This window comes from Lipotes vexillifer, unplaced genomic scaffold (assembly GCF_000442215.2).
Source record: "Lipotes vexillifer unplaced genomic scaffold, Lipotes_vexillifer_v1.1 scaffold1504, whole genome shotgun sequence".
Classification (NCBI taxonomy): domain Eukaryota; kingdom Metazoa; phylum Chordata; class Mammalia; order Artiodactyla; family Lipotidae; genus Lipotes; species Lipotes vexillifer.
The window spans coordinates 26,483-52,964 of record NW_006794547.1 but is presented as its reverse complement, the minus strand read 5'-3'; positions in this window follow the sequence as shown (position 1 = coordinate 52,964).

Sequence of the window (26,482 nt, the reverse complement as noted above, 5' to 3'; positions counted from 1 at the left end):
TGTGTGTGTGTGTGTGTGTGTGTTTTCTCATTATATCTTCTGACTGGTCATTGCTAGTCTGAAGGAATGCTACTGATTTTTTTTAAAGAAACTATTAAGAATGATGTTAGTTATTGATTTAAAATTGATATAATATTTATCAGGTTAAAGAACTATCTTTTTATTTCTTAGTGTACCCAAATATATAAAATCTAGAATGGGTGAAGCATCTTATTGAATTTCTTCTGTTTTTTTTCTTAGTGATCCAGTAGATTTCCAGATTTTAACTTCTTCCACTGGAGGAATGTATGTACTTGGTTATAGTAAATTCTGTTGTCATTAAGCTGTTATACATTTATTAAGCTGTTATTTAGAAATGAAACTTTTTTTCTGGGATACCTAGGGACAGAGTTCTGTGGAATACTGGGGACAAATTGGTCTATGGGTTTCTTTTCTTGTTCTAACTTTGCCAGGTTTACTACCAAAGCTATGTTAACTTTATAGAATCTAGACATGAATAAAACTTTGTCAATATTTTGGTTAAATTATAAAATATTAAAATAACATATTTTTCATGATTATAAAACTACCACATGTTCATTACAGAACATTGGGAAAATACCAAAAATCAGAGAACAAAAATATTTGTCACCTATATGTATTCCCCAAATTAGAGATAATTGTGGTTAACATTCTAATCAATTTTAATTTATCTATATCTATATAGGTATCTACCTTAGATTTATGTATGTTCAGATATTTATAAAACTGAAATTATTGTGTGTATTGTGTACAGTTCTATGTTGTATTCTTTTTGCCATGATTTATATTTTGGACACTTTACCATGTCATTAAATATTCTTTAAACATAAAAAAAAAAAAGAGAGAGACATGTACCACAATGTTCACTGCAGCACTATTTACAATAGCCAGGACATGGAACCAACCTAAATGTCCATCAACAGATGAATGGATAAAGAAGATGTGGCACATATATTACAATGGAGTATAACTCAGCCATAAAAGGAGACGAAATTGAGTCATTTGTACTGAGGTGGATGGACCTAGAGTCTCTCATACAGAGTGAAGTAAGTCAAAAAGAGAAAAACAAATACTGTATGCTAACACATATATATGGAATCTTAAAATACAAAATGGTGCTGATGAACCTAGTTGCAGGGCAGGAGTAAAGACGCAGACATAGAGAATGGACTTGAGGATATGGGGTGGGAGGAGGAAGCTGGGGTGAAGTGAGAGTAGCATCGACATATATACACTACAGAATGTAAAACAGATAGCTAGTGGGAAGCAGCAGCATAGCACAGGAGATCAAGTCGATGCTCTGCAATGGCCCAGATGGGTGGGATAGGGAGGGAGGGAGGGAGGCTCAAGAGGGAGGGGATATGGGGACATATGTATGCATATGGCTGATTCACTTTGTTGTATGACAGAAACTAAAAGTATTGTTAAGCAATTATACTCTAATAAAGATCTATTAAAAAAATATTCAGCTGTTGAGCACTTGAACTTCACATTGAATGTTTAGGGTAGTGATTCTAAGTGACATAGAGAGGGAGTCTTGTGATGTACTGCAAGAATTTAAATTGCCTTTACTGACTTGTTTTGATGGCTTTGGAACATGGAATTTCAGTGGTGAAATTTGTACCTAATATGGTGACATTTTTACCTAATATGTTGATATTTGTACTAAATTTGTGTATTGAGAGTGTGAAAATAAGGACAAAAGGATTCCCATGGAAGGGGTTGTAATCGTACAGCATATCCAAATTCACCATTTGGCCAAGGAATCATTCTTAGAGTTGTATATATATACCTGTATACTTATAAAAGTCAGGCTAAGCAGTCATATGGGGATATTTAGCACCTTTTCAAACTTAATGAGCGAATGCAATAAGGAAACTATGCAGCAATTTTAAGGGAACACAGTTTATATCAAGTTTACATCCAAGCCTTCCATAACTAGACCTTGTGATCCTCAGGTGGTTAGACTCCAGATTCTTTTGAACTCCCCTTGGAAGATGAGATTTAACATTTATTTTAGCCTTAGACTAGCCTCCATTTCCAAAAAGCTCAACTTCTGGAAGGTAAAATCAGAAATAAATATGCATGGTTGACTCATTCATTCTCCCACTCACTTGTTCATTTATTCGTTGTATAGAGATGAATAACATACTATTTTTCTTCAAGGTGATTAAATTCTAGTGAGGGGGCAAAATAATAGAAATATAACAATATAGAAGGATAACAAAATGACAAATAAAATAAAAAATATAAGATGTTACTTAACGTGTTCTATGTGATCAAGGAGGCATTTTTTTTTTTGATGGTGGCAACATGTGAGATCATTTCTGAAGAATGTGTCGAAATTTTCCAGGCTTTCACGTCTACAAGAACCGTTTTGACAGACAGACAAGTATTTAGTGTAAATTAATTGTCAAGATGATATATTCTAAGAAATACAAATAGCTTGATTTGCATGGAATGCACAATGTTTGGTTGCCTTTGAATATGACTCTAAAGATACGTCTGGAAAAGTAAACATAAGTCAGATGATGAAGGCTATATAGTCATATATGCCAAAATAAAGGGCAATATTTTGTCCTCCTTCTTGAGAAGGAGATTTAATTAAAAAGACTTAAGCTGCAGAAAGGGTATTGAATAGGTGAAGCACATGGGACTTTTTACGGGGTAAAACTATTCTGCATGATACTGTAATTGTGGGTATGTGACAGTATGCATTTGTCAAAACTCACTGACGCAGATAGTGAACTTTAATGTATACAAATTAAAAAAAAATATTTAGGAGTTCAATGGATCTTAGGAGGGACTGCAGAATGTAACAAAACGATCTAACAAAGCAATCTAACTGTACTACAAATGTATGAAACAACCTCACTGAAAAGAGTAGGGAAAAGTTATTGATAGAGTTATTTAACTTTGGAAATGAGTGAGTCTCAAAAATCAAGGTAAAAGGAGCTATACACAGGCATTGTACTGTAGTTGATAATGTTGATAAAGCGAGTAGGAGGTTACAGATACACAAAGGGAGAAGGCTAGAATGATGCATAGATAATAGATTAGGATTGGAGATATCAGAATGAACTCCTGTTCAGTTTAATTTGGATGCAGATGGTTACATACAGAAATATATATATATTTATGTGTATATATATGACTTGTTATATATACATATTTTTCTCTTCTCTACCAGCGGAGAAGGTTATAACACTTTAGTAGGAATGAGCACACCTAGCACCCAGATCTTGGTGTCTAATACCATTCTCCAGAAGAACCAAGATTTCTTGGAGAAATGGATGATTCTAGGAGTCAGGCAGAAAATATATAAGGTGAGCCTGGAGCATTACGTAGTGCCAGAAAAAAAGTAGTGCTAAAAAAAATAAGCAAAGACACTGATGGACATATGATAAAGGGACACAGGAAAGAAATGAAAGTTTCTATTAGCCAAAATACCTTAGAATTGACAATCAAGTGTCAAAATAAATGAATAAATAATTGAAAAATGGTAACAGTATATACTGTGTGCTTTTATTTTTTTACAGTTCCTTTACATATCAGTTAGAAGATATATACCTTTTGGCATATGAATTGCCATATTTGGTCTAAATACTGGGGACTCTCCAAACACAATGATAGTAGTTGGGATAAAAATCTAGAGGAAGACAGGAGAGATAGAAAATGAACTCTGGGCTAGTCAAATGAAATAATGTGTAGACAGAAGCACAAATCTTCCACTAAGAGATTACCATTGTCACCCAGTAGATTATCCTGAAATAACCAAACATATACTATATAATGAGAAAGATGTCCTTTCTTTTTTTAAAAAATTTTTTATTTATTTATTTATTTTTGTCTGCATTGGGTCTTTGTTACTGTGCATGGGCTTTCTCTAGTTGTGGTGAGAGCAGGGGCTATTTTTTGCTGCAGTGCATGAGTTTCTCATTGCAGCAGCTTCTCTTGTTGCGGAGCACGGGCTCTAGGTGTGCGGGTTTCAGTAGTTATGGCTCGTGGGCTCTAGAGCACAGGCTCAGTAGTTGTGGCACATGGGCTTAGCTGCTCAGCAGCAATGTGAGATCTTCCCGGATCAGGGATCAAACCCATATCCCCTGCATTGGCAGGCAGATGCTTAATCACTGTGCCACCAGGGAAGTCTGAAAGATGTTATTTCTTAAACCAATTTTGGTGGAGAAAGCATAACTTGGAGGATTTATCTTGCTGAGGCTCTCAGGTTTTATTTTTCACTTAATCATTTTTAAGCATTTTTAGAGAATATCTGAATGTTAGGAATTGACATCCTCTTCACTGTTACGGTGTTTTGTGAATTAGGGCTTTACTGCTGTTTATTGTAACTGTTATAACCATAGAATCCTTTATCTCATGTTCTATATCTTTCCACCCCTGTTATATGTGTTCTCTTTCACACTACTATGCCAACTCAATATATCCTCTTTCTGTCAAATTCAATAGCAACTTCTCAGTCCATCCCAATGCAGCATCATTGGAGCATCTGGAACTATTGACTATCCTACGAGTTTGGGTTCTGAAACTAGAGCAGGCATCTATGAATCTTTGTTCAACCTCAGACTAACCACGTAACCTTGGGAAAGTTACTTAAACTCCATAGCCTCAGTTGCTTTGTCTCTAAAATGGACAGAATTACAGTGCCTACTACATGAAATTGTTTTAACATTAAACAAGATGTTGCACATAAAGTATTTCGTAACAGATATAAAGTAAGTGCTTAACAGATACTGGCTATCAGTCTTAAACATCCTCAACAATGGTCTTTGCTGGCCCATCTCCTCCTTTGTCTTCACTTCGCCTCTGCCCCATAAATAGCTTCTCTTCATTCTTAGGTTTCACTACTCATCATTTTACAAATTCTTACTAGACAAGCCTTTGCAGTCAACTTGCCTGCTGACTACTTACAAGTGTCTATCGCAACCCTGGTATGGTTCTTCAGTATGAAGACTTGTTTATTCAATTTTCACAGCATGTTTATTGGTTTTTCAAAGATAGAAACAATATCTTCATTTCTGCACTTCCCTGCAAAGCACTTCATGCCAAACTGGCTATTCAGAAGTGCTAAATTGATATTTATTGAATGAATAGGCCCATCAAACTCATTCCTTCCCTATTGTTTTCTCTCTAGCTTTTGCCTTTACTTTGGTTTATTGTTCTGGGTAAATTCTTAGGGGCAGACAGCTATTTCTGACTTAGTATTTTGTTTGCTACACAGTTCAGAACCAGCCCAGGGTCCTTGATTGAAATGTAAGGATCTCAATAGAAGGATAATCTTAAGAAATATAAAGTGTTAATCAACTGAATATGAAGGAAATGTGCAAGTAAAAAAAATGGGAATAAAAGAAAAATGAATCAGAAAAAATAACTGGTCCACCTTCTCCACCTGAATCTACAAATGATTAACATTACATTTCTTTCTCTTTATTTTAAAATGTTCACACAGAAAAATAGTAAGATGGTAAATCAACTTACTGACATATTGAGTCCTTGGCCAGAAAATTCATCCATCCATGGAAAATTTAATAAGAATGAAACAGAATGATACCTCATACCTGAAAATTAAACTCTTCTTGCCCCTCATTTATTTCTGAATTCCTGCTTTAGCAGTTTTGGACTCCTAAGGCCAACATCCTACTGCATGTGTTTTCAGGTATTCCTGATACATCACCTGAGGGACATTGTGTCCTGATATCCCTGGCATTATCATCTAAGGCAAAGAAAGGAAAGTTAGGACTTCTTGCCAATAAGCTCGAAAATAAACTGAAAATGACGGCTTGGTCCTGGGTTTTAGGTTTTGGTGCCAAGTTTCAGAATCCAAACCAGTTTTGCAGCCAATTTTTAACCTCTGAAAATTGGGGTCAATGGAAGGGCAAGAAACCAAAATGCTAATTCAGTTTTGGTCCACAGGGTCAAAGCTACACAGATAGATTAAATGTAAAAACCCTCATCTGTATATTACTTTCCTACAGAAAAAATTAGTTTAATAATTAGTCAAGCAAAGTATGTCTCACTAACAATTTGATCTACTTAACAATGTAAGTTGTTTGAACTGATTAAACAATTTGATGTATTTAATCAAGTACTCCTTAAATCTTTAAAAATAATCTTCAAGAACAAAGCAGCTGGGACTTCCCTGGTGATACAGTGGTTAAGAATCCGCCTGCCAATGCAGGGGACACGGGTTCGAGCCCTGGTCTGGGAAGATCCCACATGCCGCTGAGCAACTAAGCCCGTGTGCCACAACTACTGAGCCTGCGCTCTGGAACCTATGAGCCACAACTAGTGAGCCCACGTGCCACAACTACTAAAGCTTGTGTGACTACAGCCTGTGCTCTGCAACAAGAGGAGCCACTGCAATGAGAAGCCCGCGCACTGCAACGAAGAGTAGCCCCCACTCACTGCAACTAGAGAAAGCCCACGCACAGCAAAGACCCAACACAGCCATAAATAAACAAATAAATAATTTTAAAAAGGAACAAAGCAGACTTCTTTAGGAAGATACAAATATGCAATTTTTCTTTTAGTTGTAATTTAAAAAAATTAAGTGTTATTATAAATAACGTTAAGCATACAGAAAAATTTAAACAATTTTACAGTGAACAATCAATATCTACTCCTTAGATTATACCAATAGCATTAAAATATATTTGCTTTATCATGACATTTTATATCCATCAATCAACCCATCTTTCTAATGCTTTTTTTTTTGCAGTACGTGGGCCTCTCACTGTTGTGGCCTCTCCCGTTGCAGAGCACAGGCTCCAGACGCACAGGCTCTGCGGCCATGGCTCACGGGCCCAGCCGCTCCGTGGCATGTGGGATCTTCCCGGACCGGGGCACGAACCCGTGTCCCCTGCATCGGCAGGCGGACTCTCAACCACTGTGCCACCAGGGAAGCCCTTTAATGCATTTTTGATTCAAATAAGTTATAGACATTATTACAAATTCCCCTAAATACCTTAACATACATATCATTAATAAGAATTCCATAATTATTTGTAGTTTGTTTTTTTCTTCTGAGGTAAAACTTATATACAATTGTGGAGAAAGACTGTCTCCTGCCATTTCAGTAAACAAAGGGTGTCGTGGCCACCAAGCCATCGGCCACTGAAGCTGCACCCTCACCCTCTACCCCCCAGCAGGTGTGCCCTCAGGAGAATTCAGGACAGAGGAAAACACGATACTGGCCCTATAGTTAGTTAAGGTACATAGCAAAGGAATAATTTCAATGAGCCCAGACTCTTGCATCTTCCCATGTATAGAAAAGCACTAAAAACCTTAATCTGAGATATCTGTTTTTTGTGATTAGCAGTAATCTTTTACCAAGATGTAAATTCAACTACATGTATTTCCATAGCCAAAAAGATAATGTATATACTGGCTCTTCCCTCCACCTCTTTGAAACAGTTCCTCAGCGCTATCTGAGAGGCTTCCATGCCAGGCTATAGTCCTCAGTAATGCCCCAAATAAAACATAATTCTCAACTTTTAGGTTGTGCATTTTTTTCAGTGGACACAATAAAAAATCTTAAATGTACCCTTGATGAGTTTTGACAAGTGCATACACCTGAACACAAACCCCTATCATAACATGGGGTATTACTGTTATTCCAGATAATTCTGTTATGTCTTAATTGTCATTTTTAATTGATAGAATTTTAAATGAATGTTCCATTATGACGGATCAGAATTTCTGCCTCTACTAACTTACGGAACTTTGTAAAAAAAAAATTCAGAAATTATTTTCCTAGGGACTTCCCTGGTGGCGCAGTGGTTAAGAATCTGCCTGCCAATGCAGGGGACATGGGTTCGAGCCTTGGTCCGGGAAGATCCCACATGCCGTGGAGCAACTAAGCCTGTGCCCCACAACTACTGAAGCCCAAGCGCCTAGAGCCCATGCTTTGCCACAAGAGAAGCCACGATAATGAGAAGCCCGTGCACCGCAATGAAGAGTAGCCCCCGCTCACAGCAACTAGAGAAAGCCCGTGCGCAGCAACTAAGCCTGTGCCCCACAACTACTGAGGCTGTGCACCACAACTACTGAAGCCCAAGCGCCTAGAGCCCATGCTTTGCCACAAGAGAAGCCACCATAATGAGAAGCCCGTGCACCGCAATGAAGAGTAGCCCCCGCTCACAGCAACTAGAGAAAGCCCGTGCGCAGCAATGAAGACCCAATGCACCCTAAATAAATAAATAAATAAATTTATTAAAAAAGAAAAAGAAAAGGCATTATTTTCCTAATCAGTAAATAACAGTAGCTGTGCTTGAGGAAGACAATATGGAGAGGAAAGTGCAATTCACTCTCCTTGCTGCAAATAGAGAAAATGTAATTGAAAACAGTGGGCAGTATCCTCTTTCCTGAAGAAAAATGCTTTATACCTGATAATCATCAAAGATGTATATATATATATATATGGTACATATATACAATGGAATATTTCTCAGCCATAGAAAAGAATAAAATAATGCCATTTGCAGCAACATTGAAGGACCTAGAGATTATCATACTAAGTGATGTAAGTCACACAGAGAGAGACAAATATCATATGATATCACTTATATGTGGAATCTAAAAAAATGAACTTATTTACAAAACAGAAACAGACTCACAGACATAGAACACAAACTTATGGTTACCAAAGGGGAAAGGTGAGGGGGAGGGATAAATTAGGAGTTTGGGATTAACATATACACACTACTACAGTAAGTCCCCTACATACAAATGAGTTCCATTCTGAGAGCGCATTTGTAAGTCCAATTTGTTCGTTAAGTCCAACAAAGTTAGCCTAGGTACCCAACTAACACAATCAGCTATATAGTACTGTACTGTAATAGGTTCATAACACTTTTCACACAAATAATACATAAAAAACAAACACAAAAAATAAAACATTTTTAATCTTACAGTACAGTACCTTGAAAAGTACAGTAGTACAGTACAACAGCTGGCATACAGGGGCTGGTAGCAGTACCAGTTTCATCACTGCTGCTTTTACACTTGCTTCCAGATATCCTGGGCTTGAAATAAAGACATTGTACTGCTCTATTCTATACAGTATTGTACAGTAAGATACACAAAAGCACAACCACTTGTACAGGATGCACGCATGTGACAATGTACGCCAGACACGTGAACTAACTTACATGACTGGACATGCAAACGCACGTTCGCATATTTGAAAGTTCACAACTTGAAGGTTTGTATGTAGGGAATTTACTGCATATATAAAATAGATAACCAACAAGGACCTACTGTACAGCACAGGGAACTCTACTCAATATTCTGTAATAACCTATATGGGAAAATAATCTGAAAAAGAATGGCTATATGTATATGCATAACTGAATCACTTTGCTGTACACCTGCAACTAACACAACATTGTAAATCAACTATACTCCAATATAAAATAAAAGTGAAATTTTAGAAAAGAAGACAAGATATTGGCGATTCACTTAAAAAGTATTTTGTTTTGACCTTTGCTGATGAATTCAAAATTGAAAATATTATATTTCCTGAATTGTCAAAAAAATTTTTATGGATAATTCTCTGTAAACAGCCAGTCAATGTTTTTATTTTATTTTATTTTGTTTGTTTATTTATTTATTTTTGGCCATGTTGGGTCTTTGTTGCTGCATGCGGGCTTTCTCTAGTTGCAGCGAGCGGGGGCTACTCTTCGTTGCAGTGCCTAGGCTTCTCATTGTGGTGGCTTCTCTTGTTGAGGAGCATGGGCTCTATGTGCGTGGGCTTCAGTAGCTGTGGCACACAGTCTCAGTAGTTGTGGTACATGGGTTTGGTTGCTCCACGGCATGTGGGATCTTCCCGGACCAGGGCTCGAACCCATGTCCCCTGCATTGGCAGGTGGTTTCTTAACCACTGCACCTCCAGGGAAGTCCTCAATGTTTTTATATTAGTAAAATTAATGAAATAATATTAATCCATACACATACGTCAAAATAATTAGCCTTCATTAGATTTAGTTCAAATGCCAAAAATGTTACTGTGAAGATAAAGCCAAACACTTTTTACTAAAACCTCAAGTTTTAAATCAATTGGAAAGTAAAGTGCCTTGTTACTATATGGGTATTAATTCTTACTAATTTTACTCAGTTAATTCAGACTTATGAATGGATAATTAAGGTTCTCAGACTTGGGGACTAGCCATTTAGGCATAAATTCTAGATTTCTTGAAGCTTATCTATTAATTAATGAAGACAGCATACCAATACTAAAATTTGGAAGTTTGTTATTGAAGTATCCTTTAAGAAACTAGGTGGGGTTTTCCTATGTCTAAAGAATGAGTTGAAGAGCAAGATTTTAAAGTTATCTATATTTACACATATTTAGAAATGTCTACAGATATCTATTTCTCCCCAAATCTCTGAATCACTAGACCACAAATATTAAATCCCTGCTCTTGCAATTGTAGCAAATGTGTATCTAAATGGTATAAATCTCAGTTCAATTATCCTTGAACTTACTATCTTTTTGAAATTATTATGACTTGCACTGTAGGAAGAAACCAAAAACAATAAATCTTGGTATTATTTTCCCTGGCAGTAGGAGATGCCCCACAATAAAAGAAAGCCATACATAGAGAGGAGTCTCGATAGAAAAAGGAAATTTTCCCCCTTAAAAATGTTCTATAGGGACTTCCCTGGTGCTGCAGTGGTTAAGAATCTGCCTGCCAATGCAGGGGACACTGGTTCGAGCCCTGGTCTGGGAAGATCCCACATACCGCCAAGCAACTAAGCCCACGAGCCACAATTACTGAGCCTATGTGGCACAACTATTGAAGCGCACATGCCTAGAGCCCATGCTCCGCAACAAGGGAAGCCACCACAATGAGAAGCCCGTGCACCGCAAGAAAGAGTAGCCCCTGCTCACCACAACTAGAGAAAAGCTGGCATGCAGCAATAAAGACCCAATGCAGCCAAAAATAAATAAATAAATTTATTTTAAAAATTTTCTATAACTTAGACTCTCTTTATTAACCAGTACTTGGGAGTAGATTTTTTTGAAAAAAGATCAAAATATTGAAATTAAAGATTTAAAATTAATACGTTGACGTTATTCAAATGCACTTTTGTGAATAAACAGAAATTGCAAATATTCACTTAGTTCATCTCTTCCTCTGTAGTACACAGAGTTTCTTTGGGGAAAGCCTAAGTCCAGGGTTATCTTTTATCAGATTTCAAGCTATTGATAATGTCTTCACTGAAAATTATAGGTCACCAAAATCAGCAATGAAAAGTTCCAGGGATGGTGAAACAGAACCTTGTCAATATATTCCTTTTCACATTGGTTTTCAAAACTATGAAAAGTTCTTTTTAGAGGACCTACCAATTTTAAGAATAAATTCCAAGAATTAAGTAGCTAAAATAAAAGGCTCCATATTGCAAGTAACATTTACTAAATTCTTCTCCATCATTTTCTATATTTGCCTCTCGGCCACATCCTCCTCAGCCTATTCCTTCTCCAAACACAAAGGGAAAAAGAGGCTGGATAGAAGTATCAGAACTGAATTATGGTATTTAAGAGCTGTTCAATAACTTTTAGTGTTCAATATACATATTTTCACAATTTCTGGATCCACAGAGCTAAGTTATTTTAAAATGTATCCTCTTGAATGTGAAGTTCAATGTAGATTTGGGATGTAGATTTCATCTACCTCTTTATATAACATTTACGAACTTTAACTTAGCAGATATTGACTCAATCACTATGCCCTGTAAATAAATAAAAGCTGCTTCTATTTTTTTTTTTTTTGTCTACATCAGGTCTTTGTTGTGGCATGTGTGATCTTTGTTGTGGCACGCGGGATGTTTTGTTGTGGCACGCGGGATGTTTTGTTGTGGCGTGTGGGCTCTTTGCTGAGGCGCGCGGGCTTCTCTCTAGTTGTGGCGCGTGGGTTTTCTCTCTCTAGTTGTAGCATGTGGGCTTCTCTCTGGTTGTGGTGTGCGGGTTTTCTCTCTCTAGTTGTGGTGTGCGGGCTCCAGAGTGCGTGGGCTCTGTAGTTGTGGCACGTGGACTTAGTTGCCCCACGGCACGTGGGATCTTAGTTCCCTGACCAGTGATCGAACCCACGTTACCTTCATCGGAAGGTGGATTCTTTACCATTGGTCCACCAGGGAAGTCGCTGCATGCTTCTCTTTCAAGTACTATGTTCAAATTTATAGACTACTTAGCTATTTAGTCTAATTTTACTATTTTAAACCAACTCATTTCAGAATACCTCTATCCTCTTGCCCACATTCATATCAGATAATTTTGCCAACAAATGTCTCTATCAAGCACAAGGGCAGAAATTAATCATTGAAATCAAGCTCAAGTGGCATGCTGGCCAAAAAGGTATCTCATTATATGTGTATAGAATGTGGGACCAAAGGAATGTTTAGTATTATGCTGCAATCATTGTTCTTTGCTATCTCTAAGAATAAGACTAGATAGCTGAACAGTCTCCTATATGGCAACTCAAAATTTGGATGCATCCATCCACTCTGTGCAACTTAGTGTTTCCCTGTACCATTCTAAGCAGGAAAAACTAGGTAATTTCACAGATTATCTATAAGATTTCCCAAGTGTAGTGTACTTCAATGCATTTTCAATAACTGTGCTTTTAATTACTGTATTATATAAACAGAACACCTGGGGAAGTGCCCTAGTATCAGCCAAGTCCTTTAAAGAAAGTGGAAATCATTCTAAGTATTTTAACTGAGATAATTTAATTCAGGGAGTTGCTTACATAGGCATTTTTATTCAATCACAGAACTACCCATGAAGATTGAACATAACCTCAGAATCCTTGGATTACATAGTACTCAGGGCAGCTACCACCAGTTAATTAGAGTTGGCACTGGATAAGCAGAATTTAAATTTCACACATATCTTTCTCATTTGTAAAATTTATTTTTTTCTTGTACTTTGCTAAAACGTGTTGCCCCATAAGTACTACTTACTGATCACAGAATAAACCCAACCCCTTTCTTTATTAAAGGTATGAAAACTTTCTAAAAAGTCTATCATACCTAATACATTTGCATTGTTCTAAATAAAACAGCTCTGTTTCTTCGCTCTCACTAGAAAAAAAAATGATTGTGCAAGCCTTATTTGGTATATATATGCTAGCTTTGCTATTGGTTTCAACAGTTCATCGTGGTGTTTGGAGACCTACTTCCATATACTCCTTTTAAGAACTCAGTCAATATAAAGACATTTGATTTGGCATTAAGTTGTCATTTTTCCTTAAATGCTAAGCATGAAAATCTTCATATTTCTGTAAGGGAAAGAAATAAGAAAAGAAGGAAAGAGGAAGAAAATAGGGGAATAAAGAAAGAAAAGAGGAAGGTAGGAAGAAAGGAAGGAAGAAAAGGAAAGAAAGAAAGGAAGGAAGGAAGGAAGCAAGAAAGAAGGGAGGAGAGAGAGAGGGAGGGAGGGAGAAAACAACAGAATAAAAAGTACTTCAAAGTCTCTTCTTTGGAAGAAGTTGTCTGTAATGAATAAAAATATAAATAAATAAGGATCGAAACATTATTCATTCAGTTAATACTTATTGAACATCTCTGAGTGGACAACCTTCATTCCAAATGATAGAGATGTACGGCTAACAACAAAAAAGCTCTCACTGGGAGCTTCCATTCTTGTTAGGGGAGCCACATAAAAAATATAAACACAAATGAAAAAAGCAGTGACCAATAAGTGTCAAGGAGAGAACCATAATGGAACGAAGTGATTATATAGAGTCTAGGGGGAAGCACTAGGTTGGAGAGTCAGAGACGGTCCTTTGTGAGGATATGGCATCACTAGTCACAATTAGTCTTGAAAAATAAGAGCCAGAAGTACAGAAATGAGGTAGGAACGTTTCAGGCAGAACAGAGTTTGTGCAAAGGCCTGTGGCCAGCAGAGACTGGCTCAGGCTGGGAGTGACCAATGGGGGACAGCACCAAAGACCTAGTAAGAATTCCAACTGATATAAATGTGATGGTAACATCTTAAGGTGAGAGGTGTAATATGACTTGGGTTTTAAACATCTCTCTCTGGATATTTTATGGCAAAAGAATGGTGTAATTTACCCTATTATTAGATCTATAGAAAAATATTCTGATCTTCTCCACAAATGCTAAAATGGAACTTGATGCATATTTTAAACATTTCTCAATTCATTTTTCTGGCATCTCATTATATTGCCAGAAGGTCAAGGACAAGGACTTCTATCTTACAGAGGTGTCTCCAACACTTCCCACAGTGCCTAAAATGTAATATATGCGCATCAATATTTGTTGAATAAATGAAAAAAATTTCATATGCACAATTCCCGATGCTGCATACATCTTTCTTCAAAAACATGTGTAAGTCAAATTTCTTCCCCAAATCCAATCTCAAATGTATCTTTGCCAGTGATTTCCTGGCTTCTCTTTATTGAAACAATTGATTTATATTAATGGATTTGGAATAAAATACATTGTTGTGAATTTTTCTGAAGAGCATTTAATTGAGAAGAAAGTTCTTTCAGTAATTATTTAAGCTGTGAGTTTCATTTTAAGTGCTTTTAGATCTCTGAAGTTTCCAGATCCAAGTATGGATAAACTATGCTATGTGTGTTGGGGGCCAGGGGGAGGAATGGGAAGGTTCTTTATATATTTATAAATATATATTTATATTTATATAATGTTTAAATATATAATATATAAATATATATTTATATAAATATAAATTCTTTATATATTTATATATATCTCAGATGTAGATGGATCATACTGTCTTACCATTGGCTTTATTCTTTTTTTAGAGTACAAAATATTTCTTACAAAATGTTACATATTCCAGTCTAACTGCATACACCCTCTTTGCTGTCAGCTTACTTGAACATGCCCACATTCTCCATGAAGAATTCTAAGGTGAATTCAGGGAGATAAGGTGACTGAACTTAAAAAGTCTGCCATTAGTCTCCTACGTCAGGCTGTGCTCTTCTGGGGAGAGCTTGTGGGGTAGTTCTGTTCTCTTTTATTCCACACGATGTCACTCTGTCCCTGTCAAGGACATAATTATCTCCTGTTCCGTTTCTGAACTTCTTCCACTGGATTTTATGGAGGAGAAGCATTATATTTATTTTGAATCACAATAATGGGAAAAATACCAACTTTCACTGTTAAACAGTATGGTAAAATTTCCTAATTGCCTCTCATTTCTTTCAAATTTCAAAACAGACAGCACTGAAACATAAGCAGGAAGTGCATTATTTTGCTTCCCCTGACTACTTCACCAAATTAATAGACTTAAAAAGTAATATCCCCTCTGGCTACTGTAAATAGTGCTGCAATGAATATTGTGGCACACGTCTTTTTGAGTTATGGTTTTCTCAGGGTATATGCCCAGTAGTGGGATTGCTGGATCATATGGTAGTTCTATTTTTAGTTTTTTAAGGACCCTCCATACTGTTCTCCATAGTGGCTGCACCAATTTACATTCCCACCAACAGTGCAAGAGGGTTCCCTTTCCTCCACAAATGCTGGAGAGGTCCAGCATTTACTGTTTGTAGATTTTTTGATGATGTCCATTCTGACTGGTGTGAGATGATACCTCATTGTAGTTTTGATTTACATTTCTCTAATGATTAGTGGTGTTGAGCATCCTTTCATGTGTTTGTTGGCAATCTGTATATCTTCTTTGGAGAAATGTCTATTTAGGTCTTCTGCCCATCTTTGGATTGGGTTATTTGTTTTTTTGATATTGAGCTGCATGAGCTGCTTGTATGTTTTGGAGATTAATCCTTTGTCAGTTGCTTCGTTTCTGAATATTTTCTCCAAATGTAAAATAGCTAGCTAGTGGGAAGCAGCTGCATAGCACAGGGAGATCAGCCCGGTGCTTTGTGACCACATAGAGGGTTGGGATAGGGAGGGTGGGAGGGAGACACAAGAGGGAGGAGATATGGGGTTATATGTATACATAGAGATGATTCACTTTGTTATAAAGCAGAAACTAACACAACATTGTAAAGCAATTATACTCCAATAAAGATGTTAAAAAAAAAAGTAATATTCCCCAAATCCATTTGCAACAACTTTATTACAGACATTCAGATGTTTCATCTAACCTTTTCTTAGTGCATTTAACTATGGCTTTATATTTAAGTATAGATTTTAGAATTTAACATATAGTTATATTTCAAAATATGCATATGTATTTTTATATAAAAACATATTACTGAATGATTTATGAATTTGTTGAAAAATGCAAAAATAATTGCAGACATAGTCTAATTGAATTAAAGTTTTAAAAATAAGTAGGAGTTAGGTGACAGGAGTGTGCTGTGTAGTAGAGCTTGCTGGAAGAATCTTTTGATAATGTTCCCCCTAGCTTTTTATTTATTTATTTTTGGCTGTGTTGGGTCTTCGTTTCTGTGCGAGGGCTTTCTCTAGTTGCAGCAAGTGGGGGCCACTCTTCATCACAGTGTGTGGGCCTCTCGTTGCGGAGCACAAGCTCCAGACGTGCAGGCTCAGTAGTTGTGGCGCACGGGCCTAGTTGCTCTGCGGCATGTGGGATCTTCCCAGACCAGGGCTCGAACCTGTGTCACCTGCATTGGCAGGCAGACTCTCAACCACTGCGCCACCAGGGAAGCCCCCCACTAGCTTTGTAGCTATAGAGGCACAAATCCCCTGGTAAACTTTGACCATCACAGAGAGAAAATAATAAGCTATATGTTTGTCATTGCGATTGTAGTTACAGTGTACAACTATTCACAGCATCATAGAGCAGAGTGGCATTATATCATTTGGATGGACTCTGGAGCCAAATGGTCTCAAATTTCAATTCCATCTTTGCACACTTGTCATCTCACCTCTTGGTACCTCAATTTCTTCATCTGTACTATTGGGATAATAATGGTACGTATTTTTAAGTCATTGCCAGTATTAGGTACTGGCATTAGGTGAATATATTATACATATAAGTATATTATACGTATAAAATATCTTGATGAGTAGAGACAGGCCAGAATCTAAGAAGAAAAATTTTATTGTGGCGATATATACACTTGTACATGGTTTCAAAAAGCCAACCCCGCGAGTCGGCTAATTCTTGTCTAGATTAAGGATTTTAAAATAATAAAAAGAGGAGATTCAGAAGCAACAAAATATTTATCTTCAGATATTGTCTGGTCAACAGGTGAAAAGGGATTGGACTTGGTCTTGACAATGTGATTGGAAACTACAGGAGATAGCAAAAGCAGTAGAATCTTGAAAACTACTGAGTTACCATTACTGGGGGTGTTCAGGTCTGAAAAATGCAACCACTTGGTGATAATGTTGAAGGAGACATTCAAATAGTTTGCTTCTTGAAGTTATTTCAGTTGTTTTAAGTGTAGGATTCTATGCCTCAAAAGGAAGCACAGTGGAGCAGAAGAGATTGGCTCAGAGAGAGGAGTAGAATGGAGAGGTATTAAAATATATAAAGTCCAACCTCTGAATATTTTACAAACAAGTATACACACCTCCTGACTACCTGGTAGAAAAACCCTTAACTTTTATCTATATATTAATATTTTTTCTCTCCAAAAGTTTGCAAGCAACTCAAAAACAGTTGTAAAGTCATTCCTTTCTACCATGGCAACAAGTCAAGTGATAACAACATGATAGAAATTAAATATATAATTGTTGAGTATAATTTATGAAATCAAATTAAGGTTCAGTTCCCAGTAGCACAATGCCACTCCAGAAGGTGATATGCAAAAGCACTGGAAATCCCAGGTGTGATAAAATTAGGAGTAGCACTTATAATCTCTTTTATGTGACTGTTCGAATTATGCAAGTGATTTATGAATACATTTATATTATAACTGTTATAAATATCATGCTATATCATCTTCCAATTATTTTACTAGTATGCCTGTTTATTTGTATATATGTGTTTAAGAGTTTTTCTTGCATATAAATTAGGTTACACTATGGGTAATTTGCTGTATCTTTATCTTTTTATCATTCGTTTATTCAGTCATTTATTAGATAAACATTTAACGAGGGCTCTTTAGGTCTCATGCTGATTGTGAGGCACAATGGTGACTAGGATATAATCGAGTAAACAGGAAACTCTAGGACAGCAGGACCAGTGAGCTGATAATATGGACTGCACAGAGACCTGTGGCAGCACGTAGAAATCTTGCCTTTGGTGATTAGAAAAATCTTCTTGGAGGAGGTCATGACTAAGTTGATATTACAAATGGAGGAGTTATGGAAGATAAAACAGGGAGGGGTAAAGACATTACAATGCCAAAGAGAAAAAATATGTGAGAAAAAAATAAATAAAAAAGGGGACATGGCATGTTAAAGAGCTATGAAAAATGTGCAGAGCCAATGACAAGTGAGAAGCGGGTAAACCATAAAGTGCTTTCAGTTCCCTGCTGAGGGCTACTCTGAGGGATATGTAAGGCTTTTGGCAGGTAGGTGACACCATCAAAAGTTTTGCATTTTACAAAGATCAATTTGGCTGTAGTTTGGAGAATGGATCGGGGCCTGACAAAACTGAAATTATGGATACATTTAGGAAGTGGATGTAGTTCTCAGTCAAAGATAATATTGGTACCTAAACTAAGGTCTGAGAATAAGTAGAGAGACCTGTGGCAAGCTGGGAGACTAGGAGATCAGGGAGAAGAAGGGATGTGTGGTGCTCAGGGATCACGTGGGGAACAGTTGAGATGGTGCAGCTGCTCCTTGGGATGTAGCAGACCCAGCCGCCCCTATCCTAATTCACCAGACAGCCAATGTCATCATAATGTCCACCGTCACTGATGCTGGTACTTGGGCTAGTCAGAATCCAGGCTAAGAATGTCTTTGGATCACGTTTTCTCCTTATATTTTATAAAGAAAGAAAAAAAAAGAATGGGGAAGGAAAGGGGGGAGAGACCGAGAGGAGGGGAAGAGTGAAAAAGAAAAAATAAAAGATAAAGAATAGAGAATATTAATATAAAGAAGACAATGAAATGTTTTCCTTCATACAAGCCTGGTTTTTAATCTTGGCTTGACCATTTGAAGATATGCAAATTTTGACAAGTTGCTTAATGTCTCCATACTCAGTTATCATTTCTAAATGTAATTTCCTAGGGATTTTACAAATCAGTGTGATAATATATGTAAGGTACTTAAGAGTCCCTGAAACATGAGTAAGTTCTTTAGAAATATATTTGTCTTCCTCTCTCTTAACAGTGTATTGATTGTCTATTATCCAGACACAGCCAGGCATTAAATTATGTATAGTAATTAAGAATGCAGGCCAAGATGCAGAATAGTGTGTGTGTGTGTGTGTGTGTGTGTGTGTGTGTGTGTGTGTATGTGTGTGTGAGGGTGTGCTTGAAAACATCAGAGAGTTACCAAGTTAGTGAACACCTGTGGATTGTGGGGACGAGATTCTGGAGTTCAGTTCAGAGATGTGAGCCCTACATTGTGTTGCTTTTCTTCCTGAGATATTGAATATTTTTTATTTTTGATGAGGCTGCTGAAATACTCAGAAGCTGGCAGTGCTTTCAAAAATCATATGGAGCTATGAATACAAAAATTGGTGTTCACAGCTCAAGAAGAAGAAGGGAACATTTTAACACCCCAGGCTATTAGCTGGGACCCCTCAAAGGACTATATGCAACTAAATGAGGTGAATCAGAAATAGATCAGCTCTTACAAATTTGGAAGCCCTGCTGTGGATCAGTGCTCATTAACCTTAAGTTAATCTGTCCGTAACCATAACTGCTCACCAGAAGTGACAGTGAATCCTCTATGGAAGAAAACAGCATTATTCAGATCTGCGTATTATAATGTTTTCATTGACAATGTCTAGAGTTCAATAAAATTACCAATCTTGTCAGGACACAACTTCATACAATTTAAAACCAAGAGAAGAAATAGATAATACAAACAAACCTAAAACAGACCAACAGGAAATTCAGACGTTAGAATTTATTGCACACAGACTTGAAAATAACTATAATTAATATGTTTAGGAAATTAAATGGGGACTTCCCTGGTGGCACAGTGGTTGAGAATCTGCCTGCCAGTGCAGGGGACATGGGTTCGACCCCTGCTCTGTGAAGATCCCACATGCCACAAAGCAACTAAGCCATTGTGCCACAACTACTGAGCCTGCACAGAGCCCACGCATGCCACAAAGCAACTAAGCCATTGTGCCACAACTACTGAGCCTGCACTCTAGAGCCCACGAGCCACAACTACTGAGCCCACATGCCTAGAGCCTGCGCTCTGCAACAAGAGAAGCCACGGCAATAAGAAGTCCGCATACCGCAATGAAGAGTAGAGTAGCACCCGCTCTACACAACTAGAGAAAGCCCACACACAGCAACAAACACCCAACGCAGCCAAAAATAAATAAAATAAAATAAATTTATTTTAAAAAAATTAAATGTCAAGGTAGGAGGTATAGAAAACTAGAAAGTATAAAAAGAATCTCATGGACACTTTGGCGCTTTCAAATGCAATAACTGAGCTTAAAAACCCAGCATATGAATTTAACAGGAGATTGCACACAGCTGAAGAGATAGGTAAACTCAAAGATCAGAAGAAATATGTGGGCTGAGATTCAGAAAGCCTAAAAGGTAGAAAAATTTGGAAATAATGTAGAGATAAATGAGACACAGTGAAAATATTTAGCGTATGTGTTTGTGGATCTAAAGAAAGAGAATGGGACAGAAAAAATATCTGAAAAGTAATGGCAGAAAATTTTGCAAAATAAATTAAAAACAAGAACCCATAAGTTCAAGAAAGACTTCACAACCAAAACAGAATAAATACAAAGAAAATTATACTTAGACACATCATAGAAATGGTTAGGTTAACTAATTTCTGAAAAGGCCTTAGAAGAGTTCCTGGAAAAAGAAACAGCCAACTATCGTAGTTATTATTATTATTATTTATATATTAGCATTGTTGCTTATAATCAAGTTTCTCTTATGTAAGTTAACTGGATTACCTGGTGAGCTAATTTAGGAAAGGTGTGTGACAATGTATCATTCTTCTAAGAGATTGACATTGAATAATAGCCCCTTACAGTTATGTGTTGCTCCAAGTTGTCCATGTGTGTTAAGGTATATCATATGTTTTTAAAGTTCTTTAAAGCAAATTGATTGAATACTTCTCAACAACAACAATAAAAGTGAGAAGAAAATGGAATGGTAAAACTGAAAGTACTTACCACCAACAGAACAATACAAAACTTCTAAGTGATGCATTTCAGGAAGAAAGAGAAAGAAAGAAAAGGAACGGAAAGAAAGAAAAAAGGAAGGAAGGAAGGAGGAAAGAAAGGTAGAAAAGAATGAAGGAAGGAAGGAAGGAAGAAAAGGAAGGAAATGAGAAAGAAAGAGGCAGATTTAAGGAAGAATAGAGAGTAAAGCAAATGGTAATAATGATAAGTAAACCTAAGCAAATACATTCACACAAAATAAGACTATAATGTATAAATTGTTACATTTTTTAAAAGATAAGATATAAAAAAAAGCAAAGCAGAATCAAGAAATAACAAAAAAGAGGGCTTCCCTGGTGGCACAGTGGTTGGGAGTCCGCCTGCTGATGCCGGGGACGCGGGTTCGTGCCCCGGTCCGGGAGGATCCCGCGTGCCGTGGAGCAGCTGGGCCCGTGGGCCATGGCCGCTGAGCCTGCGCATCCAGAGCCTGTGCTCCGCGGTGGGAGAGGCCACAGTGGTGAGAGGCTCACGTACACGAAAAAAAAAAAAAAAAAAAAAAAAAAAAAAGAAATAACAAAAAAGAAAGAAGCAAAAACAAAATTAAAAAAATAAATAAAGCTAAGAAAAGCGAGACATATACAAAGCTCAAAGTAAGTAAAGATAAATCTATCAGTAGTCACCATAATTGTTAATGACAAAATTTGCCAGTTACAATACATAAATTATCAGATTTGTTTTTTAAAAATTCAGCAACATGCTATTTATAAAAGATATATCTAAAACATAACAAAGAAATGATGAATATTAAATGATGAAAAAAGACACACAAACAAATACAAATCAAAGAAAACTGGGGAAAATACCTTAATTTAGTGAAAAACAAATATTAAGACAAAGTAATCATAGGAGTAAATAGGAGGCAAACATTTGGGCTAAAAGCTCAGAACATCTGAGATACTCTGCCTGATTTCAAATCCTGCAGTAGCATTCATGAGCTTTGTGACTTTAAATAAGTTAAAGTTAGTAAATCCTTTTTTACTTATCTGAAAAATATGGTTAGTCATTCCATCTGTGTCAAGGGGTTGTCATGAAGATTAATTGAGTTCATGTATGCAAGTCGCTTAGAACCTTGCCTAGGGAAGGGCAAACCCATGTATGTGCTTCTTAAAAGGAATAAGACCATTAATAAAGTGAATTGATAATGTAAAAAGTTCACTTTTGATGACTTTTAAAATTTGGTCTTTATCAGTAATTAGAGCAAAATAGAAACTCCAACAGATTTTTGTTTCATTCTGTTTTATTTATCTCCTAAAAATGGCAGAATGGCTGAATAGCTAAGAACAACAAATTCCATAGAAAATGAAAACCTAGATAACTAAGAGTTGACTAGTAGAATATTGGTAAATGAGAAAAATATTCAAAATTAATATTGGACCAGTCATTTTAGAGACTCTTTATTTCGTATTGAGATATTCAAAACCATCTGCCAGCAAGAGGGCAGATTTGGAGTTTGTGGTCTTCATCCCATGTCTTTGTTGAAAGTATCATTCAAGTAACTGGATGTCCAGATATGAGAAAAATCAATTGTTCTTGCTATCCTAATTGCTTTAGAATAGACACATGGCTACTGAGACCAGTGGTAATTGATATCTTCCTCTAAAACAGAATACGAATACCAGCACTTTGCTGGTAGAAAGAATTTGAGTAACATGGACGGTCCCTGCTAAAAGAGCCATTTGTTGCCTGAATGAAGGGAAATAATTAAATACTGTCTTTAAAGATGACAAGTTAAGTTCAGACATCTGCTGTTTGGTCAGCGTTTGCTGGAGCTTTTGAGATGGTCCAAGGGACCCATATTTCCCTGTTACAGGGAGTTAATATGCCCAGAATGACAGTGCCGTGTGATTCATTCCTGTTTTTTCTCCATCTTCTCTAAAGATGAAGACTTTCAGCTGTTCTTTATTAGTCTCAAAATACGGTTTAAATATGCCAGAAGGTCCATTTCTGCGAATAGTGACATTGTAAAATTAAAGACACATATCTGTGTCCCAAAGTAACACAAGACACTGTATCTTCATTCTCAGCGTCACTTTTGTGTGGCTCAACAGGGTTAATAAAAACATTGAAACCACTCGCAAATTACCAGCACTTGTGGAAGCTTCTAAGTTTAGTGACTGTTCTCTTTATTTGGATCAAGTGTGAGAAACAGGTCACGGACACCCGTTCCAAACAAATACATGACAAACACCATGTGTTTTTGTTTTTAAGGAACTTATTGGACTGAGTGGAAGTTTGTTCATTTTTATGGTGAGAGCGTTTTCAGGCCCTCTGGGAAATGAAACTAAGGAAATCTCATGTAACACACAGTGGTTTTAGCACCAATGCTGTTAATACCCTGCAAGCCAGGGACATCCCCACCCTCGGGTAATGTCATCTTTTGAGATGTGGGTAAAACTGTGACCATCTCCTCAGAAGAAATGCACTTAGACAAATTTTCACTCAGTGTGGCTCACTATTCAAGAGTTTCCTCAGTCTCTCTATCCACCTGTGGGTCTCTAGGACACTGGTATCCTCTGTAGAAGAATTTGATGACTTGTTCTATTGGGAGAAAATGAACCTCTGCAAATAAGAGTGGGACATGTGACGACCTGCCACTGGTCATTCCTGGTGCTTCCTTATTGTTTTCTTTCTCCTTTTGTGAAAAATGACGTCATTATTCATTTATTTTTAAATTTGAAACCCAGTCCAGGAAATTTTTCTTTCCTAAAGAGAAAGGACCCTGAGAGATACTACTAAGGTGTATAGATAGACAGGGTATAGCTAGATAAGCACCACTGAGTCACTAGCCTGTCTTCTCCCTCTCATTGTGGACAGTGTGCTTTCCTCAGGCATTGTAACACTACCTTTGTAGTTAACTGTCTTTTACCTGTGCATCAACATCTGTAGACTACCCTGAATACTTAACATAGGCTTTTTTTTTCCTATATGGAATATTACAAAAAAGTAGGATTGTTTGAACTTCATGGATTTTAAAAATAATAGTGCAATGACTCTCCCCCAAGATGTACAATAGCACGCAGGGGTGGGCTTGGCAGTGATTAAACACAGGTTTTTCCCACTTCTCTCAGCAGTTAAAATCCCCAAGGTATGTTTGAATCCCATAGGAATGCAGGCTTGAAAACAGTAAGCAAAGCTGAGGGCGTGGTGGGAGCGCGAGAGGAGGCTGGTCTGTCTGCCACACTCTACAATGGGGGCCCCCTTGGCCCCTGCCCAGAGCTGGATGCTTTTGAGTCTCAGCCTTGAAATGATAGTATCAGCCTCCTAGACACTAAAAGCCACTCTTCACTAAAAGTATCCATTTCTATCCCTCTTTACAAGAAAACCATCAAGATTCCATCCAGCAGATCAAAACCTTCAGAAATAATAGGAGTCCTGGCTCCCCACCTGAATCTCTGCATCAAACACAACTTTTTCACAAGGTAACATCTGATCCCAGCTCATCTACGTGAGGAAAATGACCTTTTGTCTGGCGCATTTCAACAACTATAGGTTGTCAACCCTAAGGGTCCCAAACACTAGAGAAAAAAGTAGAAGAAACTAGTAAAGAAGGAAGAATTTTAAGACTTTTGTCAAACGTCTGAAATACTATGATCCTGGTGTCATTTAAATTTCTGAAAAGATTTAGGGCAATTCATACTTAAGCCCTAGAACTAATCTACTCAGAACTGAAGTCATTACAAGTCTCATTTCTTTATACATTATCTGATAGCAGACAAATCAGAACTGAATAAAAGTGTATTCTTCTGAAACTACTGTAGAGTCAAAAATTCTCTGAAGACCAATGTGGTACCTCTCAAATAACTCACTTGGATTAAACGTGAATTATGTAATCATCACAGTGGTGCAGATAAGTTTATGGATGTGCTCATATTTCAAGCAGAACTATGTTGTAAGGGAGACGAAGAATTATTAGCAAATTCATTTGGATTCTTTTTCCTGGATCAGGAAATAAATAAATAAGTATGGTCTCTTAGAAAGTTACATGTAACAGATGAAATACAAATGTGCTTAGAGACGGATTTATGACACTGAATATGGAATTTTGAGGTCAGTATCTGACTAGTGTACCTCTAACCAAATTGTTCATGACACTGTAACACATAAAGCTCACCAATGGAATAAAAAGCCCTACCTTAAATTTTTTTAAAATTAGAAATATCGATTTATATATGCTGTATCTAAAATGAATTATCCTGAGTTTTGTGAGGCATTTATCTGAAGACTTACATGAACATGAGAGAGAATTCTTTCATGATTCTTTCATTCAAATAACATGAAATAGTTCGCAGGGACACCATTTTACCTTTTCTTGGTCTGTGTTGTTTTTTAAATGACTGTGGCCTACTTTACTGACATTTAAACACAGAAATCACATGCAACTCTAGACTGAATAAAGATAATTCCTTGTATTTTGTTACAAGAACTTTTGAATTCACTGCTTTCCCTCCTCTGAACCTTAAAGGATGTTAAAAATAGAGGAAAATATAACCTTACAAAAACTAGTAGCTCCTAAATGTCAGTAGAAAGTCTGATGTGATAATTTCCTAGTAAATGAAATTACTTCGTACTGTATCAAATGTGTTTCCAAATGGAAAGCCAAAACCTACATAAACTCTATATTGCCAGGGAATTTTCTGCCGTGGTTCTCATTGTTGACATAGCGTCTAAATGAAGGCCTCAGATGCAGAGGGAAAGTGCATCTTTACATCCAGCCTTCTTGGCAACAGAAGAAAGTGCTATATTGTTCTTCACACAAACCATCCCCATTAGCGCTCAAGATGTTCTTTTCCTTCTAATCCTCATTTGTCCCCCTTAGCCATTTGTTTAGAATTAAATTAACTGCAATTTGGAAAATGTGGATGAAAGGTAGTGCATTGAGTAGATATCACATGTTTCCTGAATGGTGCCTGTTCGGCCTCTTTCACGGCCATTCATTGTGCTTGAAAGGGTGTAGTGTGTGAATTGTTGGACTGTCACTCTGCAGAGAAGTCTGGCAGCCAGTATTACCATGGAAACAGCAGGAAAAAGACAATTAACAAAATGGCTTTGATTGTTTTTCCTATTTCTTTTTCTACTCTTTAGATTTAGAGAGGATATTCCCCCTTTAAAACACACACACACACACACACACACACTCAGATGTACACACAGATACACATGCACACATAATAAAAAAAAGCAGTATTTGAAAATCTACTTATACTT